The sequence below is a fragment of the Lepeophtheirus salmonis genome, chromosome 5 (assembly GCF_016086655.4).
Source record: "Lepeophtheirus salmonis chromosome 5, UVic_Lsal_1.4, whole genome shotgun sequence".
Classification (NCBI taxonomy): domain Eukaryota; kingdom Metazoa; phylum Arthropoda; class Copepoda; order Siphonostomatoida; family Caligidae; genus Lepeophtheirus; species Lepeophtheirus salmonis.
In genome coordinates, this window is record NC_052135.2 from 62,408,118 (window position 1) to 62,428,308 (window position 20,191).

Consider the following 20,191-nt stretch of genomic DNA (forward strand, 5'->3'; position numbering starts at 1 on the left):
GAATTGGATATTTCGAATAGAAGGTTGCGTGAAAGTAAACAAATTATTATCCAATTATGATCTTGTACCTACAGATTATCACTACGATACTTATTAATTCTATTACGTCCTGCGTCAAAGTAAGTTAATCTATCATAGGCTTGAGAGTCTATAGATATTCAAGTTAGATCGGTTTAAGTAATGTCGTATATGCAATCAAAACGTCAAATAGGTGGAAGATAATTTTTTTGGTTTAATTCAGGCTAATTTAGACTAAATGTTTGAAAATTATTCGATTTTCGTTTGACTAAACAAACCATTCACAATATTATTTATTTCATCCCCAATAATTAAACATATCTCTAAAAATAGTGGAATGTGGATTATTGAGTAAATGTGTGAAAATAGAGATGTAAAAGTTGCTTAAATTCTGAGGTTTTGTTAGGGAGTTATAATTATAAGAATTTTTTAGATACAGAGCCGAAGTGAGGATCAAAATTGGAGTCATTCTTGTTTATATCATTTTTAAATATAGAATAGAATTTGTACTTATCTCCTTCCTCTCCCTCTCGTAGTTGCTTTTAGCTAATTTAATACAAGAAGCTAATGTTATACAAATTGTATTTTGTAAAATTTCTTATTTTTCATAATCAGTTAACTGATGTAAGAAATTTATTCAAAATTCTTAATATTAACCTTCGGACTCTATACATTCTCCTATGATTAAAAAAAATATATTTTTCTCATTTTATTATTATTAAAAGGATGTGGTAAGAATCCCCTTTATAAACTAAAATATAAAATTGGTCCAATTTAAAAGTCCATTGTTTCAATATATCTTGCGAGTGTTTTGTTTATACCTGCAGGAGAAGGAGTCCTTTTTGTTCTACAAGCGTAAATAATCAAGATTGTCTTTGCAAATATTCCTTCTACTTTAAAATCATTCTGGCCTCTAAATTTAAGAGCAATGAGCCAGTCTGACACTTTAAGAGTTATGTTAAACCTATTGGTAATTATATACTCCATCATCAACAATAGACGTCTCACTTGATCACAGAAATAGAATAGGTGGAACGAAGATTCTACTGCTTCTTTACATCAAAAACATCAACGGAGGTTTTATTTGACTGGCTGGTGTATATGATTTTCAAGTTATTTTTTGTGTTAGTAAGCCTGTTCACAATGTATGTTGAAAATGTCTGCAACTTTTTTTTTTTTTTTTCAAAAATAGTTTTTTTTACAAGGCGCTAAATTTTGAAAAATAATTATTTTTTCAATGTTTTTAAAGAACTTTTCCCTAAATGTGTACCAACATAATAAAAAAAAATTGAGAACCGAAATTGAATACGGAATTAGAAAATAACTTTTTTTTTAATACATGTCTGTAACCATATATGTATATACATAATCACGAACACAAATATTTTGCAAGCATAATGAGCAATTATAGAAAGCCTTTCAAATAGTATTCATATTTATTCTATGTTCAATGTACAAATAAAACAGCATAATTTATCAAATTCTATTGCAAATTTGTATGCATGTAGAATGTGTTTGTAATTAATAAAAGCTCTTGCAATTAACTTTGCATTCTTTCAACACATCTACATACTCATTAAGTCTGTTACATGATATATATACTTAGTGCAACAAAGAAACGCTCAGCTAGTATACCAAAAAATAGAGACCAAAAATTGAAATGGAAGCCTGTCAATTTGATAAGAACTGCTTATCTGTAATAAAGATGAATTAAATTAGCTACAAGCTGATAATTAAGAGAGGGAAGACGGAAATTAGCACAAATCCCTATCCCTACCTAACAATGACTTCACAGAATTTACTCTAATGTCGATCTTCATTTACTCGGAGTACAATACTAACACTTATAATTAGAGACGTAAATCATATGATCTACAGGTATACTTTAAAAAATAACTAAAAAATTATTAAGATTATCTGGACAATTTGAATAATATTTTTCAGTAGTTAAGCTGAATGCAGCTGCGAGTTAAAGAAAATACATACAATTCCCACTCTGTATCAAGCACCAAGGAGCTAAGCAGGAATTACTCCGAGGTCGATCCTCTATTCTACTTTGAGGTCAAATTTGACGTACACTTATAATTCCTTAATGAGATGATGTACACTTGCTTAGTTGTTACCATTTCAATAATTAAATAGAGGAGGACATCTAGATACACTTTGATGTATAACTGAGTACCTTGGGTTGGCTAAATTGTAACGCCCTCACGGTATAATGATAAGTGGAAGATTGAGGAAGTACAAACTATAACAAAAACCTCGAATTCCCTTCCTTTCTCAATGATTACGTCCCTCAAGCAATTATTAGGCTCGACTCCTTCTCCATCAATGGGTAATAGTAATTCAAAATATATTAATTTACCAACAATTATTTGCCAGAATTGGCTCGAGCTCCTCTCTTCTTGATGATCTGGTTTACTTTTCAAATCTCTGGATCTGCCGGTTTTTCTTTTTTGTTTTTTCCCTCGTGTCATAACCAAATTTTGCTTAAATTTGCAAAGGTAACATTGTTTTGGTTTTTTTAAAACTCAAAACATGTGAAGTTAATTTAAATTTTTCCGACGATTTGGAAAATGTATTATTTTTTCAGCTATATATATATATATTTATATTTTGTCTATTAAAAAAGCCCTATATACCTATATATCAGACCAGTCGACCCCAAACTAAGCTAGGATGATGTTACCCAAGAAAATTATGGTATATTTACTTTTTTTTTAACAAACTATCTTCCTTTTCTATCAATAAATTGCTCAATTTTTATGGAATATTGGGCCATTTATACTAGTGAAGTAAAGAAATGGAAAAAAATCATTTTCTTTATTTAAAAAAAATAATTATTTTCTTAATTTTTGTTCGATATTGCTTCTGTGTTGACGCACAACATATATACTATAGAAGAAAATAAACATAAACGGAAAAAGAAGTAAATAATACGAGAAAAAAATCTATATAGAAATATTTTCTGTCTTTTTTGACTAAATATATTTTAAAAATAGAAAAACATTGAAATACAAAATTCCGTTCTACTATTTAAAAAAAAAAACAAACCAAACAGTGCTTTACTTAAAATCCTATTTAAACATCTTTTTCTAGATGAGTACATAAAATATCAGATAATTCTAAAAAGGGGACACATATATGCCTATAAACATATTTATGTTAAAGGCACTTGAAACAAGTAACAATTACAATCAAATTCCCTTTGTTCTTTTAACTTTGCATATGCCATTCTTATTCCCCTTTGAAACATACAACATGAAAGTTTTATACTGCAATTTGCAGAGTATACATAGTTATTGAATAAATAAAATAAAATACAGACACCTTATATTTGTTTGTACAAGTGGATAAAAAAGCTCAACGTAAATGTGTATTTGACTTACTGTGTGTTTATAAATATTTGATGTACAATGACTACATTTAAGTTAATTGAGAGTAGCCTTACATAACATTTGTTAGTTCAAAAACGTATAGCATAAAAACTACTAAGATCCAACATACTCATTTTTTTCAATAATAATGGATTACATCTTCTTTAAAGATATAAATATGTATGTAATGTATTTTGTATATGATAGGTTCAACTCTTATGTTGTGATTACAGCACTTAAATCCCTTAAAAATAAATCTATACGTTAGAAATTACTTTTTTCCAGATCAACTAATTGAAATAAAGAATTAAAAATACATTAGAAGAAAAAAACATAAGTTTTATGCACATTTATAAGTGTGAAAATTTGCGAATAAAATGTATATATACAGCCATACTTTACTTAAGAGATTAATTGGTTCCATTACTGGAGATACGCTAGAAGAGGAAACGGTAGTTGGACGTAAAGAAAATGTACATAGATTGTAGGTATGTCAAATATTTGCACATATCTAGATGTAAAATTAAGTTTATTTTCCCGCTCGTAATACTCAGCCCTCGTATGTAGAGTTATCACTGTATATACATTATATATCTATATACTCTCTAATCTACAATATCTCGTTCATACGCAATTTTATATTTTAGAAAAATTATATAACTTATCTTTCTTGTGAAAAAAAAATAAAAAAATAGTTGAGACTATAAATGTAATATTAAATATTATTTTTGTATAAATGTAATGTTGTTTTCGAGTAAAAATCGACCTCTCACACCCACCAATAAAAGGAAAGACAATGAACAAAAAACTCAACTATACTAAAGTTGAAATTTTTGGAAAATAATTTGGACTCGCACGAAATATTATTTGAAAAACTCGACTAAATTTGAAATATTTGACTACATACAGTGTGGGGACCCAAAACTTGCAGTAAACTTATGACTAACTTATAAAAAACATTATTTTTTGAAATCCAGAAAAAACAACTCAAAACCAATTTATGCTTTGGTTAAATATCATATTCAACTATATTTTTTAATTATAAATGTCGTACTTCACAAACAATTATAGTCTCCACAGGCTGGAGAACAGATTGGCAGCTCTTGACGATGAAGAAGGTGTGCTTGGTGTACCACAGTGTCATAATGGGAGCTTGGAAGAAATCAAAATTTGGATGAGAGATAGAGAATACATTCTTCTCTTAGACAGCCCAAAGTGCTAAGTCCTGGTGTCAGGGCCGTGGGAGGGTTGACATGAATACATGCCATATTGATGCTAACAAAAACGTAATTTAATTCGATTTAGAATATATATTTCAACACCCCTCCCATCCTTAATTGACTTTTTGATATTGTAAGCAGTCGGAATGGAGATGCAAAGAGTAATTGCAGCTTTTTAAGCACAGACACCCGTGCAGAGGAGATTGCACATTTGTTGTTTTGGTTGTCGTTCCTCCAACATTTTTAGATTTAGAGAGATAGGATATGTTTGTTTCTGTTTCAGCTATCGTTTGGTTGCACAGTGAAACTTCGTAGTTAAAAATAACGGGGATAAAATGTAAATTATATACTACTGCAAGTTTTGTGTTCTCACTCTGTACATATTATACCTTATTCTGGTAGTCAAACTGACATAATTGTTGAACTTAAATTTGATCATTTCAATGAAAAAATATTTGTTTTTGCTTGATGCCTTTACTCAAAATTCAATTACTCAATCTCAATAGTTATAACTTGAATCCAACCCTTCATAAATGTATTTACATTATACATATATGTAAAGATGAAAGTATGAGGCCTACATCTCTTTGTATAGGTACATATGTACTATTATTTTATTTATAAAAACATACATATGTGCATTTATTTTTAAATAATTTATACGTAGAAAATTCTTTCTGAGCATTCATGGATTTACATTATTTTCAACCAAAAAGAGATGTAGTATGCAAATTTACTACATAATGTTTGAATATATAGTTACCTAATACACATGTATTGTAAATGTATATAAAAATAGTCAAAAGAATACCTCACACAAATTTTATGCATAGTATGTCCTCAATGCTCATATTTTATGTACACATTTTAAATTTGAAAGTCAAATAAATCTCATTTTTGCTACAAAAATTAGAGTCACAACAATTTTTCCGCAACACCAGACGTTCTAAAACATGAGTTCATATAGTTTAAATCTAATATATTTTTTTTACAAGTTAAATTTTTAGGAGTATTCAATCTAAACAATGTTTAGATTATTCTTTAAGGAACAAGGATAGAACATTTAATCATGTATATGACGCAGTGTAACGCTCAGGAATGATTGAGTGTGTTATATATGTATATCCTTGTTGGACTTGGAGTATAATTTAGGATCGACATTGGATTAATTCTTGTCTATATCTTGACTTGATACAAAATGGGATTTGTGTTGATTTCCTTTCTCTAATAAAGTCTAATATTGAAATGCCATGACTGCTAAGCTGATCTCCTCAGCAAATAATTCTAATTGCAATGTTAACAACGTTAATTGTAGATTTTTTTTTATTGCCGGTAGGTCATATTCGTTGCAGCTCCAATATTTATCGTCATTCTGTTTTTGATAAAGGGTGTGTGAATGAGTAAACATAAATTTAAATATCTAAATCTTTTGTTTGATTATTATTTAACCGTCTTGCAGGGGTATCCGAAAGGCTGAGCACCCTTTCCCTCTTCGAAGGAATTTTTGAAAATTTTCGTTTTTTAGAAAACATTTAAAGTGAAGTTAGTTTAATATTTATTACTGCTTTCCATACATTCATAACATAGAATTGTACAAATGTAAGGTAACGAACACGACTACACAACGGGGTATTTGTGCTACTGCAGCCGATTCTAAAACATAGTTTACATTAAAATTTTGTTCAATAATATATTTATATATTGTTCTTTACATTTCATAAATTTTAAAATACGAATGTCTTTGTTTTCCTCATTCATAGTTTGATGTCTTTAATGAGAAAACTGGGGAGAAATTTATTTTACTATTAAAAAAAAAAAAAAAAAAAAAAAGTAAACCCCTCTCTCCCGTCTTGTCGTCCCTTTACTTGTGGCTAATGCAGAACGTCATGACAGCTAAGACGCTCTCCTCCTAGTCATTCCTAAAATTGTCAATGTGAATAAATCATTTGTTTCATCTTTATTAATAAATTGAATAACTGTCAAAATAAGCGTTTTACTTTTTTGTAAAATCAACTATAGTTATTTAGTCATTCCTCCAAAAAATCGATTCGAGGGAACATCTAAGTATCAGGTGCGTGTGCTTATTAATGAAGAAGAGAAATACCAATGATTTGTTAAGGAGTTAAGGGTATAAGTCCTTGTTAACCCTTAAAATTCCAACTTGGTCCATTTTACCTATTTTTAAATTTGAGTGCTTTTCTTTGTAGCTAATTGCTTATTGTAGAATCAAAATTGAAAATATCTTTTGAAGCTAATTAGGACAAACGTTTGAATTTGTTAGCTTTTATTCCTTTTAAATATAAACACTTCTATTATTCTACTTATTATATAATAGGTTTACAGTTGGTAAATAAGTATATAAGCTTTTCTGATTCCCTAGGTATTATGTGCTATACTCTAGTGCTGATATATTGAGTATATAATATTAGACATATAAAATAAATAACATGTGTTTATATTATATTTAGAGGTAAAAATAAAGTAACCTCTAAATTATGGGTTTTTGTGACCAATGGGAGAAGTAGGACAAAAATCAAATGAAATATATGACCTTACACTTATATGTTGTCTCTTTATGAATGAAATAACAATTTTAACAACTATGGAAGAAGAAAAAAAACACTATTCAGATTGGCAACTACAAAAAACTTCATGTTTATTAAATACTTAGGATTTTAATACTCTACTGATTGTTATTAAGTATCCATAAGTAAAAATTCAAATTTAAAAGTAATCTATAAGTGGATTTTTATTGAACAAGGAAAAGTAATAAATGGATTTAGTTATTACAAGTGTAAGGAACAGTTACACAATTATTTATTTAATATGTCTTTTTAGATTTTCTTCAAAATATATTTATATAAATACCTATGTTGTACAATCATTCTTTAAAGAGAAAAAAAGTCCTTGACAGCTTACGCAAGAAAATAAATGCAAATAAATATACTTGAATCATTCTAGAAAGAGAGGAAAAAAATTCCTGACAACTTACGCAAGAAAAGAAATGCAATGCATAATGTCTTTTTCTTTATTATATATTTTCCTTATAATGCATACATTTATAACTTGGTATTGTTTAAAATGAAATATTATTTTGTTAATGTAAAAAATAAATGTAATGTGAAGTTAAATGGTACCATTCAAATTGCATTGTAGTTCTCTATTTTCCTTCTTTTATATATATATATATATACTTAGAGATATTTTTATACATCATAAATAATACCAAAATACTGGGTTGTAAACTAAAAAGACAATCCTATTTACATACTTAATACAATTTTATTTTCAATTTAATAGATGCACTGCAATTATTATTGATTAAACAAGTAATTTGTTTTTTATTGAGGTGATTATGTCAACATTTAATCTTCCTACGGGTATATAAAACTTGCATTGGATTCAACTTTAGAAAAGTCACACTGTATACTTCTGGGTAGAGAATAAACCATGTGCCATCTCTTTAACTGTATTTTTGAGAGGTGTATAGAGTTTCAATTATACAGTTGGTTACATTAATAAAAAGATGTAGTTATTATCTTTCAAACAAACTATTGCGCACAAATATATTTCAACTCAAGACAAAAATAGAAACAAAAAGTTTGGAGGCTGTAACTTTGATCTGCACTGTCCATTACACATGGGACATTGTTATATTAGGTTACTATTTGGTCCTTAATTTTTGTAATATTTATGTTTCCAAATTATTACCTACAAACTTATTTGGAATAAAAAATAAGCATATTTGCTGAACTTTTTCCTTTTCATAAGTGATTTTTTCCTTTTCCGTCAATTTTCTTACTAAAAACAGGGGAATGCAATGTTTATCAACATCTAAACGTGACGGATTTAACTTTAGGAATATATTAGATAAAACTAAAGTCACTTTTTTATTTATGACAAAAAGTTTACTTCATGTTTAAACCTGCTCGGACAAAAAAGGGAGAGGTTGTATAGGGGTCCCGGTCAAATTCATTTTACAATTGAAACCCCTTGATAGCTCATTTTTTTGGCTCCCATGATATCCCCTAATGTACATTAATCGTTTACATAATTTTGCTCATATATATTTACGTGTCATGTGTAAGTTAGAAATCAAACATGATACGAATAATTTTAAGTGATGAATTTAGAATAATTATGACAAAGATAAACAATTATTGAATTTATTTCCCATTTTTAGTTTACTTTGAAATGCCAATTAGAAAATTTCAAGTATTCTTCATACTATTTTGTCAAAATGTTTTATTTGTTTATTTAGTAATTTTATTCTTCTTAAAAAACGTATTGTTATGTATCCTTGTATTTAATACAGGAAATAAATGTATTTGTGATTTTAAAAACAGATTAAATACATATATCTAATCTTTTATTACCATAATACATTAATTTTTAAGTATAACTTCTAGTAAAACTATTGCATCACAAGGAAATAAATACATTACATTATTATACCAATTTTATACCCAATCTATAAATAAAATAATTAAGTAATCGTTGGATTTAGAATGCACAATTTGTTTCAAATTATCTATTAAAAGGATTCTAAATGGACTCATTAAATACAATCAATTAAATATTAATTTATTCTTAAATACTATATAATTATTTTTTGTTGAATTTAAGAACAATTTAATCACGAGATTTTAAAGAACAAGATTTTTTTTTTTTTTAAATAACAAAACTTTAATAATTAATTATTATAACTGATATTATAGTTGTTATGAACATTGCTCACCTATAGCCTATTGTTGTCACGACATCAGTATTTTTATAACAGTTCTGATACCAAAATTAGTATTGTTATTTCTATTCGTTTTTGAGTGGAAAAGAAAATCCTCATAAAGAACAATTCAAGTGACTACCATCCGCAGGATTCATGCTTGGCATATGAGGTAGGATACTTGCTCATAAACTTGATAAAGTTAAAATTATACTTTTAACTTTTGCATTGGTTCATAAGATACAATTTTCTGGCAAAAAAATTTGGAGGGTTATGTCAACGACAGGAGAATTTATTAAGTACGTAATGGCACTGCAAGACCCATATCAAGTTAATATAGTACCTTTTTAGATAAGTGAGTATCCTTGTACCACAATAGTACAGCGGTACCAAAAAATACTACTATGACCAGATTTCGATTTTTTGAAAATATCTTATAGATATATATTTTGTACATCATATCTATGATTCCTTTTCGACACTCCATTGTTCATCGTCTAAAAGTCTCTGAGATTATCAAAAATATTAATAATAATGTTTTTTTATAAAAAAAGGTAATAAAAAATACCAAGAAATGCATTTTCTAAGCAAAATCATTAATATAAAATCCTAGCTACAATATTCCGCCAAATTTAACTCCTCGGATAATCCTCCAAAAATAATATTACACCTAGGGACTACGCAGTGATAAAAAGGTTGGGTATCACTATACTCATTTGTGCCGATCTGTGTATAATACACCAATATTCAAACAAATTTGAATTTTTTGAGAGAACATGTAGATTACCTCAACAGAGGAGAAGAAGCTACTGGATCACATTTCACCGGTTCCCAAGAGATGCATTATATGAAAGTACAAATAATTGAAAAATGTATCCCCAACTACAGAAGTGATGAGATTGATCAGAGAAAAAGAGTGGATTTGGAAATTTAACAGAAATAGAGAGAACTAAATATGAAAACGTGATGAAACTTCGCCCCCTACTGTATCCCAGTTTCCTTTAAAAAAAATAAATAATTAACTGCCAGATTGTGTGTGTGTTTTTTTTTTAATGTGTAATTATTATAATCCGTTACGATTGAAAAAACTACCAAGAATGAGCGAAATATATTTTTGTATCATGAAAACATTGTTTATTTTTTCTTAAGTCAAACAAGGAGAATTGTTGGTTGACTTACTCCAAAATTAATTTTCAAACTAGCTACACATTAAATTTACCCATGAATATTTTTTTTTACTAGCAACACACATGATGATCTTGATAATATCCTTTTTAATTCTTCGTCCCATATGAATTACTTTAAAAAATGATATTTCTAGCTTTATTATGGGATTTAATTAAAAAATATAGTGCACCTCAACGCGTAGCAATACTTTTTTAAAAGATACATATATTTTATGTCGTATATCATTATATATTTGATTACTCAGGAATATGGTTTTAAAATTGGATACTTATATATCAATTTGGTATTAAAAAATTATATAAAATAAAATAGTTGTTATCAAATTTTCTCTATCTGTGATCCCAATTTTTTTCAAGCATACTATGTTTTATATGACAAACTACTATCATAGGAGTTAAAAAATACGTAGTCTGCTTTATATATTTCTGACCTGGCTACACTAAGTGTTGCCAGGTGCAATTTCACCTTTCCTTTGGTATGTTTGACATTTTTTTCGATGAACTTTAATCTTTGCATAGCGATGAAGCACCATCTTAAAGTACTGTAAAAACTGGTTTAATTAATTCAGTCGTGGCCGACATTTGCTCAAATACTAATTCCGTGAAGGTCGTCCAAAAACAGCCGTTGTGCACGAGAACATTAACGCAGTTCGACAAGTGATAATGCAAGATCGTCATGTGACATTTCGTGAGCATTTCTTCCACCAGTATACATTCGATACTGCATGTACACCTGGCCGTAAAAAGGTTTGTTCTCGTTGGATACCGCACAATTTGACAAGCGCGTAAAAGAAGGCACACGTTCAATTGGTGGAAATAAATGTTGAAAAAGTATGCTCGCAGTGCTTCAAAAGACGTTTATAAGATCGTCTCAGCTGACAAATCATGGATCAATGCGTATGAGCCCGAAACAAAACAATAATCGAACGCGTGGGTCTTCGAAGACGAGCCGAATCCAACGAAAGTTGTTCGCGGAAGAAGCACTCCCGAAACAAATGGTAGCCTGTTTCTTCGGCAAAACTGGTCATTTGACGACTGTTCCACTTGAGCATCGTATGACGGTCAATTCTGAGTGGTAGATCACAATTAATTTGGCTGAAGTCTTCGTAGAAATTCGAAAAACGAACAAGAAAAGACGAATCATTGTTCACCATGCCAATGTGAGCTCTCAAACATTGACTCAAACCATCGCCTTTTTGACTGACCAAAACATTGAATTGATGGGACATCCGTCGTACAGCACTGACTTGTCCCCCAATGACTTCTTTTTATTCACGCACATTATTCGTCCCCAGAAGATGCGGTTGAAGAGTTTAAAAACAATGTTTTGGAGGCGTCTCAACCGGAGTAGAAAAAGAGCTTCGACAATTAGTTTGAACGCATGCAAAAGTATAAATCATGCTGGAGAATAGTTTATAAACCAACAAAACTATTTTTGATCATAAATATTCGCATTTTCATTATTAGGCCAGAAATATATATAGCAGCCTACGTATGAGTAGACATTTTGAGAAATAAAGACAAGTTTGTTAGTAAAAAATTATCATTTCAATGGAAGTAGATGTGGTGATATATTCTGAGACCTGACCCACAACGTAAGTTCATCTGGCCTGCCGACTGTAATTAAATTTGCTCAATAAAACGTATGGAACACGAAAATTTGTTACAAAATTTAAATTTGAATATTATGTTTAGAATACTAGAAGAGCCTGTTTACTATATGCCATTAATTTACTATTTTACAAGTGTATTTAATGCTCGTAATATCTTGTAAATAACTATGGAGTACCTTTGACCTGTTTGATGTATTTTGAGAAATATCTACTGCGTGTACATGTAGCACCTGTAGCAGCAACATTTATCTCCTCCATCTCCATTTTGGCATCCCACAATTACACATTTATCCCATTTTTTAATTTTAAGATCCCATTTTCTTCACCCTTCATTATGGATACAAAAAAAAAAGCAAAGTGGACACCAAGTGTCGCGTTTTCACTGAAAAGCGGGGAGAAAAGTATTTATTTGTGGAAACAAAGGACCAGAAAGCTAGCTGTGTAATATCCAGAAAAAGTGTTGCAGTTTTGAAAGAGAAGAATGTTCAGCGTCACTATGAAACAAAATATCTTCTTTGATAGCTTTTCAGTAAATAAACAAGCAGGTTTTTTGTTTTTTGTTCATTGTACATCACTCCCACATGATTATCACGAAATAATAAACTTAGTTTTTCGTGTTTTTTTCTAAAGTTTTCGTTCTGGCTAGTAAGTATTGAACAGAATGGTTATGCAAAAGCGTCACGCATAAAAAAGTTTTTAGTTTATATTATTAGCTTATATATATAGTTTTAAAAATATAAAAGACATTATAATTATTTGAAAACAAACTTAAGTATAATATAAATAGAACATAAAATCAAAATTGGCTGGAATAATGTAATAGTATTTAACTTATCTCAGTAATGAGCTATATTTTTACAACAGGGTTTGTACAAATGTCGCATTTATTTAACACTATACTCACAGCACTGATTGCTACACTAATATACATATATGTAAATATATGCACAAACTTTAATTAATGTTAAAAATATTTTCTTGGTACATGTAATAAAATTGGTCATAAAAGAACTCAACGAAAAGTGTAGGAAAAAAATATGGTTGTTTAATCAATTTATTTGATCTTTATGCAAAAATTTAATAACACAGCCGTTGTTGCTTCTCTATAAAAGCATTCAAACCAAATTCATAAATTCTTAAAATGTTTTAAGAATTCTTTTTTAATCAGCGTCTAATAAATTAATTCCTTCTGTACACTAAGAACTTGGTATATTTCAAATTTGGTCTAAATATATTAAAACAATAGATATACAGCAACATGACTTCTTTTCTTATAATTTGTGGCAATTAGGCTGTAGTGGCCCTGATTAAATTTCTAAAGGCAAGATTCTAAAATGTTCTTGGAAATGCAGTCAGTGGTTATCATGCGAAAATGGTTTATTAAATATTTTATTAAATTAAACTAATTTACATTATCTTTTTAGTTTTAATTATTAGAATTTATGAACATCAGTTAATTACTTTAATTTATAAAAACAAAATACGATTTTTTCAATTTATTTTGATAACATGAAATTTTAACAATTATTTGACTGCAATTTCTCCACAGTTAATGATGCTAAACAAGAAAAATTGGTGCTATCAGATTTAATGTTTGGCAAGAATTTTAAATTAGTGCATTATTTTCAAATGTGGTAATTAGAAATGGATTTAATTTAGAAAAAAAATAAGAGTTTAAAGACCTTCGAAAATCGCCAATAACTATTTCTTAAATCAACTTATCATCCACAACTTTAATTTACGATATACTTTTATTACATTTTACATCATTTGATTTTTCTATAACCTTTCAGTGAAAGTTATTTAAAGATAAACAAGAAAATGAAAAGAATGCTTTGGTATTATAATACTGAAGTTCAGTTCATTCTACAATATAAGACTTCACCTATCTGATATGATTTTCTAAACTGTGTAATGCAAAACTTTAAATGTTTAGTGTCATTATGAAATAATAAAACAGCTTTTTTGATTTATAAAACTTGCTTTATTGCCTCTTGGAAATAGAAAATTTATTTGTTACAGTCTGTCTAAATATTTGATAATGATTTATGGAGCACTAAAATAGAGTAAGTATAAGTCAGATAAAATTTATATAAAGCAATAATACTAGAACATAGAACTGAACATTTTGGGGTAAGACATTGTTTTAATGGAACTTTGATAAGATTTTATCTTGATTTTTATCTTAGTGGGGATTGAAATTTAAAAAAAAAGAAAGAACGATTTGCTCTATTCGAATCCTTCTCAAATCACCTCACGCTAAAATATGAACAATGGACTTGCCGAATGGAGAAAAAATGAATTAATGACTAAGGATTCATGAACAGAATAAAACGAAATATTGAATATGTTACTGTCAGATAAACGGGTAAATATTATAAACGATAAACTTTTTTGTGCACTCGTAACATCAAAAGGAATGGAAACATTTGAAAAAAACAACAACATTTGGTTATTGGTCTTCTGTATTTTTCTTGTTGCCAACTGTTAATTAATGGGTGCAATTAATATTGAGATATTTATATTATATACACTGAATTGATAATTTTCTATAAATAAATCAATTGAGAACTGAGGATGGAATAACACAAATTCTAAAAAATGCAGAATCGTGTCACCTAATAAAAACATCTTTGACTAAAATTATGTCGTAACGAATGAAAAAAAGTGAAAACAGTAGAAAAATAATTAGATAAGTTCAATTTGAATGTGATAATTTATTTTTCTATACAAAATGTTATCTACAACATATTTTTTTATAAAATTAATCAAAAAAAAAAAAAAAAAAAAAAAATATAACCTTTCTTTCAAAAAGAAACAGCATCAATTACCCCCAAAAATTGGTATTTAGACTTTTCTTTCAAACTATAGAAATCTTATTCATCATTGTTGGAAATTTTTCAAATCTGATTAATCCAGAGCTAACGTTCAGAATATTGTTAAAAGAAATAGAGGGAGAAAAATCGAAAGCTGATAACACAATATATTTTAAGTTTTATGTTGGTGAGGTAATGCGATATGAATTGACTGGGCCACAGGAACCAGTTGCAATTCACCAAATGCTTTCAATGTAGAAGCGATTCTCAGGAAGATTGAAGAAATAATTTACAGTGGCAGATGCCAAAGAACTCACATCGAAAAAGTCGTAAAAAGAGAGTTTTCTTTTTTTGGAAACTTTGTAGAAAAAGAACAAAGTTTACTTCTTACCTTACAAGAAGTAGAAAAAAGAGTTTCACAATTTTAATAAATTATATAATCTTGCAATTCGTATTTAAATTATCTGGTAAAGCTAATGATTACAGTTAAAATATTTATTTTTTCCACTAATTTTTGATATCACATTAACTATGTTTACTTTTAATAAGTTTAATTGATAATTTATTTTTTATAAATTGCCATTATTTGATTTGAAATAGATAAAATAACGCCACAGGTATTTTTGTTTATTTTAAAAAGTGAGAGAGTAATAATAACTGAGAAATTATTTTCAGATATAGTTAATTTATAAATTAATTTTGAGAATAAAAAAGACAACGTTTATAAAAATTTTATTTGAACAAAAGTATTGACGTTTGCCTCTGTACTCAAGTATATTATTTCCTTTACTGGACAAACACATTGTTTATATTTATATGCCTTGTTTTGGTTGATTGAGTATGTTCTATAAATACACAAAAAACAACAAAAATTCCAAGGTTTATTATCTGTTTTTTTTTTTTTGTTAAATGATAATTCATTTAAATTATGCAAATATTAGTATAGTTTGGTAGTGTTTTTTATTAGTCCTATGATTATTAATATTATAAACATACACTCACATTCTATTATAGGAATATGAGAAGGAGAAAGGAAATAAACAGAAAATTAAATTAAAACCAAAATGAAAATATGCTTTTAAATTATGCGACAAAAACCATCCACATAATGTTTATTAATTCAAAATTAAAAGCAGAAAAGCCCTCACTTATGGAAGAGGAGGAAAATAGACAAAAAGCATGTTGATTATGTATGTTTATCAAAGTGAGGCTGATGCTCAACAAAGTCTTACAATTGACGGAAAACGCTTAACTTTTTTGTGCAATTTTATTGGAATTTACAGGGGTCTTTGTTTTTTTAGTCAGTTGTCGAGATGTAGAACCACAATCACTCATCAAACAGTGTTTTGTGCAATTAATACAATGGAGTAATTGGAATCAACTGCGGGGCCCTCTATGGAAGATTGAATATTTTATTTATGAAGTATCAAACGCCCCAACATAGTTTTGAAATTCTGATTTTTTTTCATTAAGCGTCTATTCCTTTGAAAAGTGCAACACATAGAAGAATTGAAAGCTTGACCAGATAATGTAAACCTACAATATTTAAAAACAGATCGACTAATGCTAAAAACCAAATTTGGGACTGATTATGCAAGATTAATATTTTTCCTTATTAAGTAAAATGGTTACTCCATGCGAAGGCCTTGGAAATTAGATCCCTATCTAAATCTTTGCATTCTAGGACAATGAAGTCGATCAGGAGCTTCTTGGTTGTTTGAGGACCTCTGTTGACCTTTAATTCATAGTAGCTCCCGGCAAAATAATACATCAGGGAGCTAGGACACCAAATATCCTTGGACAAACTGTCGTAGAAGTGGTTCTTTAGCAAATCTTGAGTTGTTTTGAATTTGTGTTATGGGGTAAATCCCTGTTATTAGATCCATGGGCAGTCTCTGGAAATCTCTGTAATCCAGGATAGAACTCAGTGTTGACCTTCAAACCTTTCTCAAAGATGATTGATTGCATGTTCTCGTTTAAGATAACTCCAAACTCCATGACTGTAGCTGAGATATTTGATTTAATAACTTTTGACAGATTTCTGTTGTTCGTAGCTATCCAGTGATGGGTTTGAGCATTATGAACCTGAACAGCTTTTCAAAATTGAAAAGGCTTAAAATCTTCTATTTTTGAATCCGTGGGAGTATTTTGGTTACTTATTGAAACTTTTAGATGTCTATTTCACCCAACAAAAACATATTGCAATTTGCAATCATACTCCTGGAAAAATTTGAAACACCAGTTTTCTTTATTTCAACCTGTATTAATAACTTTCACATCCCCCAATTTGTTGTATTTTTTAAATATTCTGTTTCTTACTGTTAAAATATATCTAGCAGTAAGGTGACTTTATCAGAAGACCAACTTACAAAATCGGCAAGGGATGAAATACTTATTACCTCCACAGTTTAGTGTATATGCGTGCGATTATGTTTTAATTAATAACATTTATATAACTAAATGGAGGTTCTAGGAACAACGACAACAACCAGGTACATACTTTATTAACAAAAAGACTAAAAAAGGAGAAGAAGAATGTGAAAGCTAAGTAAGTCTACCTTTCGTGACTCCAATAAGTAAATAAAAATAAATACAATAACAAAGTAAGTATGTGACAAAAAAAAAAAAAAAAAAAAAACATACTTTCAATTGATATATTTGTCCATAAATAATAACAATTAATCAATTTCTTTGGAAACTATTCATAAAAAAAATATGTATATGTGATCCATCAACACAAAAGGAAACAAGAATTATTTGTCTCAAAATGGAGTCTAGATTACATATGTATCATTTTCCTCATTCTTTTACCAAGAGAAACATGAAAATGACATATTTTCTCCGAAATATCTGGTTTTGTGTCATGGTTTTTTGAAAAATATTTTTCCCCAGCATCTTCATGAATTTTTTTTTTTCACTCTAAAAATTCAAATAAAAAGAGGCATGTCATATAATTTGCAGATTCAATTTTTTCTTCTTCATTATTTCAGCATTCTTTATTTTGAAAAGGAATAAAATGCCTTGTAAGTACACAAAAATGACGAAAAATTGATCATTTATTTGAAAGTCTATGAAATTTCTCATTTTCGGTGAAATTTTCGATTTTCAAAAATTATACGATGTAGTAAAGGGAAGATATACAACCAGAGTAAATCTTTTTTAATTCATTTTATTTATGTCAAAAAGTAAGTCTAACGGTAAACATGACTCTGGCTCTTGAATGATTTCTTTTCAAACATCGATCTCCAGAATTTATCGGCTGGTTATCGCAGGGTTAAATAAGTCCAGCATTTTTATAGACCTCGATAAGTTAATTGAATATGTTTGTGGGGAAAATGCCCCTTTTTTTTAGATGATTAACCCATTGCTTGGTACTTGCTTCTGCCTAGGGTTGAAAGTTTTAGCTATTTTTTTGTAATATATACAACCTATCAACCCTGATTTATATAGAAATATTTAAAAAAAAACCAGCAAAGTTTAGTCGTGTATTATTAAGCATCTGGTTCGCTTTTTCTTTTCAAAAGTATGTCCTTTTAGAAGCGTTGAAACAAATAATTATCGATAAAAAAAATAACAGGAATTAATAAGAAAAAAAAAATCAACTTAATTATAAAAAATAGTATTTAAAAAAAATAATATTTGAAAAGTTATTTAGGATTTTTTGTTAAAAAAAAATATTTTTGTATATCTATTAAGCTATCAATACCTGTTGATAATATGTTGGTATGTTGGTCTTGGTTGACCAAAAAATCAAGCTTCTGGCTCATAAAGACTATTATATATATAAAAAAAAGAATGGAGATCTTTCAACAAGGGGAAAAAAGCCTATTTAAATTTTTTGTAGGTAATATCAATTTTTATGTTCACACACAAATTCTCCCATTAGGTTTTAGATATAATTGTGTCTTGTAGAAAAAGAAAATCACTCTTGAGAAGTTCAATAATAATGACAACAGCCTAGGAAAATTCTTCAGTTTCCCAACTAAAAAAACAAAACCAAGCGAGTTAAAAAATCCACCGAATTTTCATCACTGAATATAGCACTTACAAAATTCATTGATTTATATCAAAAGTGGATACTCGGACAAGTAATAAGTATCCTTATGGAACAGAGCAATAAACTTTTAATCCGGAACTATGACTCGAGTTATACTCAAATCTATACACCGAGTGGGGAAAGATAGGCCACGTGATCCTTATTTGTACAATGTAGTAGTGTAAACGACACTTTTTTGTCCACTAGGATTTTAGGTTTATTTGAATTTTAATGTATATCAAACAATTTAGTCTCCATGAATTCATGCTTTTAACTAAATTAGCAAGGTGAATTCCATAGTGGGCATAAAAAATTGCAAGCTATAATTAACTCGTATAAAAATGCACAATTTCTTAATAAGTCGATTCCTTTGAAATATTAATTTAGTCTTAATGGATTGAATCTTAATTATTTTGTGCAGTAAATGTATATACATAGTCTACTATGCCTTCATTCACATGCACATAAGTATGGGCTTACTACAAATATATGCTTTTCAATTAAATATATATTATTATTCGGTGAAAGAAAGCAACAATTAAGTTTACATTATAACATATTTGTTTGTATATTGTTTTTAACTAATATGTGAGATTAATATTGGTGTTGAATAATTAATTACGAATAAGTAAAATCATGTATGCAGTATATGTATATAAAGGTATAGTTCATAATATTCCAACACATATTTACATAGGTAATTTGAAAACGGAATAAAAAATTTCTTTGGTAAACCAGAAAAAACGCACAAAAACAATACGGTAAATTAATACAAAGCCCACTTAGAATTATTAAACCACCCACTAAAAATTAATAAGGAAGACTAAAAATCCAATAATAACCTTAAGTAGAATGGCAGTAAGAAAACCACTTATATGAATGTGTGAGATAAATATTAAAGTAATTAAAAGAATATCTTAAGTCGTGGTTACATTAAAGTATTAACCAATATAACACTGTTTGAGAAGGAATGAAGTAGTATTTAAGTATGTTTTTGTACTCCAGAATAATATAAAAACTAATGTTTTGGTGAATTGCTTGGTTATTAAAATAATAAAAATAGTACAACCTCTGGATTATACGAGGAATATTTAAAAGTGGGATATTTATTAATGATATTTTTATGGAAGTAAATAAAGTATTTTCCAGTTAAAAAAAAGAATAATACAATTATTTGAAAAATTAGACCAATAAATAGTAT

The 20,191-nt window shown here is 28.4% G+C and overlaps 1 protein-coding gene across 1 annotated transcript in view; it reads right to left on the reverse strand.

The window, feature by feature from the left end:
- Nucleotides 1-20,191, reverse strand: part of LOC121117601 (neural cell adhesion molecule 2) — a 434,435-nt gene that overhangs the window by 23,700 nt on the left and 390,544 nt on the right. The gene's annotated exons all lie outside the window — the stretch shown is intronic.